A 10,087-nucleotide genomic window follows, 5' to 3' on the forward strand; every position below is an offset into this window, starting at 1 on the left:
TTGACTGCTCATAGAAACAACATAAGCAGGTGAACATGTTCCTCCTCCATGAAAAAACACCACCCCATTTCCACTTGAATACAGCGTTAGTAATATTCAACTACCAAACACATAGAAAGAATAAGCATTGCTGACCATAAATGAACAAAACAACGACAGCAGTGAGCTGCACTGAGATGTGGAATTGGTTTGTGCTTTTAATTGAAAGTTAAATGATCAAGCAATTACATTTCTTTTGTTGAAAAAGTGCTAGGGCAATCCATCTCTGGTGTGTTCACATTTGCTATAGTTTGTTTCTTTATTACTATATTTACATATTGTCTGTGAAATGTTCCATGGTTTGATTATATTTTGGTGGGTTTAGGGGACCAAAAAAATCCTCCCCTGGCAGTAGAATAGGTGGTACTGTCAAGCTCAGTGACTTTTAGTGTGGCACAGTTATAGAATGCCTCATTCCCTTGAGTCAGTAAATTAAGTGTCTGCCCTGCTAGAGCTGCCTCTGCCAATTGTAAGTAGAGATGCACTGATTGCAGTTTTCTTGGCTATTTCCAACATCTGATTTTTTTTTTATCTAACCTGCCAATTCCGTTTTTGGCTGATTATGATTTTCTTTCTTTCTAAGAACTATAATTGACAGCTTACACAAACATTTTTGCAGCTTTTCTTTAATGAAAAACTCTCACATAAAAATATAAATAACTTTTTTATTTAGTGGCAAAAATCTCACATCTCAAAATAAAGCTATAGCATACACCTTTTCTTTTTTACAAACCTCCAGCTAAAAACGAAGGTCAGCGTTTGTACTTGCCCAAATGAAAACTGGGGATAACAGGTAATAGAAACAGAAGAATACCCTATAACGAGGCACCTTTAGGTTCTCAAATAAAAATATAGTAGAACTGCAAATCTTCATCCACTGAGTGGTCAGGCTCAACATTGACATCAGGCTTATGTCCGATACCCAAATGTCATTTGTTAAACTAATTGCTGCTGCATAATTGGCTTATAGCAGGCTGTGTGAGTGGCATGACACACGATAAAACCATTCTGGTACTAAAATGACCAAAAAGCATCACCAATTTTCTATTGTGTCTTGGGCTAAGGTAATTTATGAAATTTCTGAAACCTCTATTCTTGACTTTAGAAAATTGCTGGCAGGTATTGTGCTGAATTCCAATTCCCCAGCAAAATCCGAATCCTTCCCATGCACGTGTGTCACGCAGGAATATAGACACAGCAGATTACACCCCCTAGTTACACGCACATCTCTGTGATGACGTTGCACAGACACATATCTATTCAATGGGGAGTCTTATTAAATTTGTCTTCCTGAAGGTTTTTGGAGTTGTTCCTCTATGTCTCACTTTATTTGCAGGTATTTTGATCTTGCATTGTCTTAGATAGATAGATCTTTATTGATCCCAAAAGGGAAACTGCAGTTACTCATGTGAACCATCGTGTAGCAAGTATGTACATTTTGCCACCGTGGAATTGAATACATGAGTCTGATCGGCCAGTCACTGGTCATGGCTGATCAAGCTGAAAACAGCAGCATAGCCATGAAGCAGTAGGCCACATTAGCAGACAGGGATTGTTGCTACCTGCCTGAATGCATAGTGTCAAGTTGTGGTGAAATTGCATGCGAAATAATCAGTCGTCAGGGTTGTTTTTCAGGGTTTGGACTAAGTACTTTAGTTCCAGAGAAGCAAAATTTGAATGTTACAATATGACATTCTGGAGAATCCAACTTTATGGCAGCAGTTTGGGGAAGGCCCTTTCCTGTTTCAGTATGACAACACCCTTGTGCACAAAACGAGGTCCAAAAGACATGGTTTGGCGAGTTTGCCATGGAAGAACTCGACTGGCCTGCACAAATCCCGGACATTGAAGCCATCAGACTCCTTTGGGATGAACAAAAATGCTACTGGGGGCCAGACCTTTTCACCTCCATCCAGTAATGCTCTCGTGGCTAAAAGGATATAAATCCCTACGGTCATGTTCCAAAATCAAATGTAAAGCCTTCCTACAAGAGTGGAGCAGCATTGGGGAGAACCTCCATAGTAAAATCTATTATTTTAAGTGCACCAAGCGCATGTAGATGTGATGTTTGGATCTATGGACTTTTTGGACATGTACATCAGTTAGATGAAGTGTGCATAAACATATGGTGTTAGTCTATTACTGCATGCCAAACTGCAACTTCATACATGCTCCAGATTATTCATAAAATATGTAAGCTTTAATAATAGAAGATTGGGTAAAGAAGAGTGACACATCACTAGTTTCTTTCAGTTTTCCTCATTCAGAAACCTTCTTGGTACTGCTGATCTCTTGATCTCCATCCACTGCTGCTTTCAACCACTCATTCTTTCTCTCTCCATCTCTCTGTCTGCCTGATGGCTTTGGCTACACTGGTCTAAGCCAGATGCAGCCTTGGCAAGACTGAACTGGCAGCAGGGGAGGCTGCAGGGCCATGACTTAATCATATGGCTTAGTACATGAAAACAAAAGGAACGGCTTCATCCAGCTCAAGGACAGAAATATATATTGTATCCTGGGAGAGAGAATGAGAGAGAGAGACAGAGAGAGAGAGAGAGAGGGAGGAATAGAGGAGTTGACGCTCCTGCTAGCTTGTTTCTCCTGTCTGAACTGAAGTGATCAGGGCTGCTTGCTATCAGTCTAACATTGTTTACTACTTGGTGGGGTAGCAGAGTCCTTTTGCTGAACATTATGCCATGGAGTTTTCACAACAACTACAACAATACTACTACTACTACTAATAATAATAATAATAAAAATAATAATAATAATAAACTTTATAACAATAACAGAAAGGTTACATAGTACAATATAGCGGTACAAAAAGAAATGAAAATATTAGAAAAGAGCTTTTAAGCTGGCAAGAGAGTCAAAAGCAGAGTTCACATTTTAGGAGCCATGGAACTAAAATATCTGCCCTCAGTGGTGACAAGACTGAATTTACAATGTATTCACTGCATACATATGACGCAGTCTGTAAGTAACTGATCTATCTAATAAATCTGTCTGTCTACTAAAATGTGCCCTTTCGTAACAATTGCTGTTTGGTTGGAGAACAAGAAGTCAAGTGCCAGAAGACCTTAATTTATGCCTCGCTCTCTCAGAACAGACAACAGTCAGGATCACAGTACAGTAAGACGAGGCAACAAATCGCAATACCAGGCACATGAGAAGTTGTGCATGTAAATCTGTGCTGTGAACAGTTAATACAAGCAAAGCATCTCAAAAACTTTTCTTTTTTTTACTTAGGAATCAAAAGGAGTGGCCACAGAAAACAAATGACTCAGTGTAAACACACTTCTTGCCAATGCTCATCCAGAGTTCTGATGTGTTTCATTCATAGACACTTGATTATATAATGCATTCTACAAGTACTAGATCTATTGATGTTTAAATGTCTTCTTAGGTTGGACAGCTAGAAGTCCAGACAACAAATAGCAAACCACACATGAGAAGCTGTGCTATACTGTAAACAATGCATACAAGTAAAATCTCTGAAAAACTTCTCATTTTTTAGTGACCAAAAAGGCCAGCCTGAGATGACAAATGCCAGTGTAAACACATTTCTTGGCAATGAATGTGATATTTTGTAGCAACTGCCGCAAGACTGGACAAGCTTTACAGAATATTGGTAAAAATCATATTCAACTTAATGAGAAACTGAAGTGACAAGAAAGAAAGAACCAAAGAACCAAAGAACCAAAGTGTAGAGTGTCTTACTGTTTTCACATCTTATAACTATGTATGTTTGTGAAAGGTCATACTGCTAAGACTCATCATGTATAGTTTCTTTGTCATGTAATCAAGTCAACATTGGCACGGTGGCAAGTTCTGTCATTGTCTATTCCACTCCAACCTCACTCTTAAAAAAGATGGTTCTTCAAGGTTTCTTTAGTAAACAGTTCTATATACAACCATGAACACCCAAAGAGCCCTTTGCATGATAAAAGGCTTCTTGGCATTGTGAAAGGTTTCCTCAGATTGATGGAGAATGTGTAGTAGATACTCTGTACAGAACCCTGTTTGAAAAGGGTTCTATATAGCACCAAAAAGTGTTCCATTATTGTTACAAGCCAAAGAACCCTTTTTGGTACTGTATGGAAGCCTTTGTGCTAAGAGTGTGAGCTGGGTTTCCCGAAAGATTGTTAGTCCAAAGATAATAAGTGAGCGAGCAGCACACTGAACACTCTCTCAACCATTTAAGATTATCTTAACATGAAGATGCTTTTGGGAAGCCCTGCCTAGTTACAGTTAGCTCTAACAACACTGTCCAGCTCTGTTGCATAGCATTTGGACTGAATCTCGACACTAAACGTGCATTCTGGAGGTCTGATGTGAATAATATATAAATATTGACAAAAACTGCAATTCACTGCATTTAGATTAAATGGGACTTATTCCATAATTCTTTTAAGCTACAGTTACTACAGAAGATCACATTTGTGCACAGAACATGGATAAGTAAAGTGGACAGTTACACAGTCTTTGCAGTTTTGGCTCTGCTGATGTCTCTCAATATGAAGACCAAAGAAGTGTCAGTAGAGCAGTAAAGCAGCTCAGCAGCCTGAAATATCTCCATAAATCAGCTCACCAAGGTATTGGATCAAGTTATACTTCATGTGCCCATCTGTTATGTAACTCTACAGATTTTTATGTGCAATTTTAACAAAATGCACCTTTGTTTCTGAGATTTACCAGTGGTTTGTATCTTGGTAAAGTCCCTTTATTGGCAGTAATATCCTTGAGGTCATGTTCGTAATATCTGAAGTCATGCTCATAGTTTTCTCAATAGCCCTCTTTATCTGTTAAGTAGTTTTCTTAATGAAAGAATTCTTCGGTCATCAACTACTGATCTGTTGTCTTCCAGATTGTATGCCATTGTTACGCTCAACAGTGCAAATCAGCTTTTTTAGACATCCTACCATGAAGTTAATTTTGACCCCTGTATTGTTTTGGCTGCACATCTGATTGAATTATTCAGAATTTTATAGCCAAAGTGGTCTGCTTTAATGACATTGACACTTTTTTGGTCCTCATGTTGAGAGACAACAGGAACAGACTCCAGATGCAAATGCCACATCTGGACTCTAGATATTCTCTTTGCTCACTTGTGCATGAATTAATATTGCCTTGACACATGCAACAACTGGCCAACAAACAATTCTGCAGCCAATTGTCTGAATGCTTATGAATGCTTTCCCCTGCAGTTGAGAAACTATGTATAAAAACAGCTGTGATACCTGTGCAGTTTTAAGACCTACAATCTTTTATGCTTATGTACAGAGCCCAAATGACCAACTATTCACTGACCAACTACTTATGGACATATAGTAGTGTGACTATACTATGATAGTCAACTGCTTACAATTTCACTTCTACAAGTTGTATTAGAGCTGGCACAATAAGTCTTTTTCTTTTCTGATACTGATGCTGACATTTAAACCTTCCATCAATCAATACCGATACCAATATTTTTTCTTTACACACTACTTACCTTTTAAATGAGCTGTTTTTAACATACTCTAGATTTTTCTTGTATTTTGTTTTTTTCCCCTGATATCCACTTATATTGTTGTGTGGTTTTATATACCTCTCTTTACCTTTTAGATTTAAACAGGCTATTTATATTACTGATACATAAAGATTGTCATATCGTTGCCGTCCAAAGAAAAACAAGTATCTCCAAAATAGTAACTTTACATGAGAGTGCAAAAACACTCTTACTTTTCAAAGTAAGTCATTGTAAAGAGGTTTTATTCCAAGTGATTTTAGAGCATTTCTATTGGTCCATTCGTCATGAAATTTTCACACAATGTAAAGGACAGCTGGTGTATTGAAATCATGTAGATAAATAAAAACCAACAAAAATGAACATACATTGTTTTCTTTGGAGAGTGATATGTAAATTCCCTTATTTTAGTTGAATGCACTGTATGTTGCCTCATCCCAAAAGCATCCCAGGCTGAAACATTCATTTAGCAAGGCTAAATTGCTGTAGAGTTGGTGCATGTGTTGGTTTTCAATACATTGCAAAAATAATGATTTCAAAACAGTTTGTTTTTGGACTGCATGGACTCAGCAATGAATTGCACTATTTCAGACTTTTAACAATATTTACATACTCTATTAAACTATTTTACTTTTAAAGTTAAATTCTTTTTATTAAAATAAATAAATAACTAAAAGCTGGAAAATATTTTTTCCATATGAGCTCCTTAAGATAAGCATCGAAAAGTAGGCTGTAATGCTCAAACTACCCCACAGGAAGAAGTACATAACTGACTACAAGACATCACACAATAGTACTGTGTGCTATTTCAGGTTAGATTTGTTACAGGCTTTATTCATACATTCATTCTTGTTTCCTGCTGATATCCAGCATTTTCTGCTAATATCAGCTTGACACCGATGCTCATCGATACCCTTATGCCGCCTCTAAGGTGTATTCTTAGGGGAAAAAGCATAACTCATAAGCTTTCTTAGTCAGCTGGTCAGCATTTTAACGGACAACCTGTTTACACAGAGTGCACCCGTTCAATGTGGACAACACTTGATAAAGCTGTTACTATCAGGAGAGCTAGAGAATAGCATATATTTAGTTTGGGGCAAGAGCTAAAGCCTTCAGTGCCCCGCTTAAGATATTTCATGTGTCCACACCCTCCATGTCTTTGAGCTGTAGCTATGCAGCATGTGCTGTGTTGGCAGGATGTGTGTACCCTTGGCTGTACACTTGGCTCGGATGGAGCCTCTGCCCCTTGCTGTGAGGGTAATGGCCCCGTCAGCACAATACGCACCCTTGCCCTTCTCCACCACCCTGTTCCCCGCTGCCTGTCAGTGGTGGGTCATCTGCTCTTACTCCAGAAACCACATGCACACACACACACACACACACACACACACACACACACACACTGCCACTTTCAGGGCAGGCTGAAGAAGACCTGTGTATTAGCACAGTGATGTTTTAACATATTGTTATAATTATTGTCGCAAGACCTCCTAACTTTAGTGGAAAAGAAGAAAACATTCTCAACTTATATTTACATTAATGTAATGAGATACGATTAATATGGTAATACTGTTTTTTGTCTATTGATCAATTCATCATAAAATGTTCACACAGTGTCAATGACTGCTTTTTCAAATGGATGGTTTAAAGGAAAAAACATGATGAGTTCATTAAGATGAGCATCTAAAAATAGGCTACAATGCTCAAACTATTCAAACACTGTACTATTTCATACTCTTTGAAATAGTAACTTCACAGAAAAAAGTATTTTTAGCAAGATTCATTTTCAGCAATTTCTTTTGATTCATTCATCATCAAATCTTCACACAGTCAGCTTTAGTCAAATGTCAGCTTTTAGTGTAGTGCAAAAAAAACAGTTATGAGGACATCAATGACAGATATTTTACTTCTGATACAAAAAAATCATGAGTGCAAATGTGCTTTTTTGCATGCATGTATGTATACATATTGGGGAGGCTGTCTTGTGCGCACATGTGCTCTCTGCACCAGTGCACTATCGAAGTGTTCAAATAAAGTGACAAGCCAGAGTGGCATAAGAGCTCCATGGGCATCCAATCTCCCTTCATGCCCTTTGACATTAGCAAGCTTGAAGTGGGCAGTGGCACCGCTCGCTGCCCGACACCAGATACCTCAGACCTCTGGCATTTGGTTCAGGATGATGACACCCAGTGGCAGGATGGGCTCACAGCCAGTGCAATCCCTGCTATAGCACAGAGCCAGCCTGGGCACTCTGAGGAGCAGCCTAGCGCCATGCCACTCTCAGCCTCATGGTGAATGAAGCATGCTAAACTGTGTGCTAACTAGCTACAGCCACTCAAGCCAATGAGCAACAACTTCAGCTGTAAATTATTCCATTTGGTCTTGTAGTAGTTTCATACGAAACTTTATTTCTAACTCTTTTAGCCAGATTTATATCTGCATTTACAGAAAAAACAGGTTTATAAATCTGCTCATAATATGCTGCTTTGATGACATGAGAAAGAGCTAAGCAGTAAGATGCTAGCTAGATGCATCTTGAGCATCTTAATATTTTTAACTTTAAAACTATTTCCCAAAGTTGATTTAAAAAAAAAGTTAGCTAAACAAAGATTTTAAACTAAATGTAGCTTTTAATTAGAGGCACCTAATTAAATTAATTCAAATGCACCAATATCCTGAGATGATTTTACTTGATTGTGTCAGCCTCTCAGCTCTTGAGTTGTCACTGTTTTCCATGCTGAAAAAAGAAGCACAAGAAACAGCACGAATTCCAAGCTGGTCTAAGGTGGTTTATGCAGGTCTGATGCTGGTTTAGCTCACCCAGGATGGTTATGCTGGTTGGCCAGTATGCAACAATCCAAAGCACAACATCTCAGATAGCAAGAGACCTTTCTGCTCAGCATTTTCCAGGCAGCAAACTGGTGGTTAAGCAGAATATTAGACAAAATGTCACTTTTCCTTGCTCATTTCCAACTCACAGTCCAATTTGCTGATTTTTGCTTTCACTACCATTATAATTAGTGATTCATTATAACAGCAATATCACATATTCAATTAATAAAGCTCCTTATACAGCTGTTACCAATCTAGGATAGTGTCAATAACAAAAATATTTCATTATTTTAGATTAGGCCTGGCAATTTTTTTTCTCTCGATTATTTCTGATATTTGGCTTTTAAATCTGTTCGAGGTGATTATAAACTAGTCAGACCTTATATGCAGGGCAATAACCTGGGTGGTCCAATAGTGGACTAGCAGTTGCATAGCATACAGTCAACAGGGTGTTGAACTTATCATGCCAGCAGAGCGATATATGTTTGCTTTCTGGAACGTGTTGGTTTTGTTAGCAGGATTCTCTTTGGTACTACTGACAATTTGTGGAACATTTTAAACTCTCAGAAGTCAATGCCAATTTTGTACAGAGATAACGGATAACTGTAAGGAGTGAAATTTGTATTGATGCGTCATATTTTACAAAGTTGTTGTCATTATCTCATTTCTCCAGAACAGTACTTGCCAGCAAAGATATATGGACAGGAACAAAAGTAAGTCCAGTATCAGTCTCACCCATAAATGGAATAGAGTATTTAAAAGAATTCACTTTCTGAGTTTTTGATTATTATTATTTCACATCCTGTTCTCACTTTGCATTTATACTGAGCATTTCTGTTCTGTACAAGGTCTACTTAAAGCTAACCAGCCACGATCTAAATGTTTTGTCTGTCTTAAAGACAAATCCTCACAAACTCTCTTCCACATGTTCGTAGCACATGAATTGATCAGCATCCAAATAAGCAAGTATTTTTCAAGAATGTTTCCCAAACAGCCGCTGTAATCTGCGTTAAACAGGCTTAAACCAATGACGCTCAGGCTTTTGGCTTTAGCACTGAAACAGGCGGCTCTTCAAGTGCTGTCGTTTTTGTAACATTTACTCTGCTGAAGCTCCTGGAATCTCTCCTCCAGTCTGCCCCTGCTTGTTTTTATAAACTTTTTATGACTTCATTACAGCTCTTGAAATTGGACGAGTTTTTTCTCGATTTTTTTCCTTTCTTCTCAGCTCAATATGCTACACGTGGCAGAGTCCTGGATGTGATTATGTTTCTGATATTTTCATTAAATATTTCTGCAGTCCTCTCGCATAGTTAATCAGGAAATGTTAACGTTTATGTGTGTGTGATGTGGGTGAGATACTGTCCTCAGACTAGTTTTGGAGCTGTTCTTGCATGGGCCCCGCTGACAGAGTAATTGATCGGGTTAATGTTTCATGTAGACCTTTTGTAATTTATGAGATTCATTCAAAATTTCCCCTTTCCATTCCTGAATGGCCTTCTCACTGTACTGCTCTGGCTGGAGGAGATTCCAGGACAAGCCCTCGTTCACAGGTCATTTTGTGAGAAAAATCCCAAATAAAGAATGAGAACGAGAAGGTTTGTCCATCTCCATTTACTACATTTTTGTCCATCTCCATAATAGTATGTATACCATAAAATATAACATAACATAAAAATGAACTTGGTTCGTAGTAGACAAAACTCTGCA

General features: G+C 38.1%; 1 long non-coding RNA gene across 1 annotated transcript in view; it reads left to right on the forward strand.

The window, feature by feature from the left end:
- The window catches only part of LOC119265769, a 174,428-nt gene that overhangs the window by 153,145 nt on the left and 11,196 nt on the right, over window positions 1-10,087 (forward strand). The window lies entirely within an intron of this gene.

This window comes from Pygocentrus nattereri, chromosome 17, assembly GCF_015220715.1.
Source record: "Pygocentrus nattereri isolate fPygNat1 chromosome 17, fPygNat1.pri, whole genome shotgun sequence".
NCBI lineage: Eukaryota > Metazoa > Chordata > Actinopteri > Characiformes > Serrasalmidae > Pygocentrus > Pygocentrus nattereri.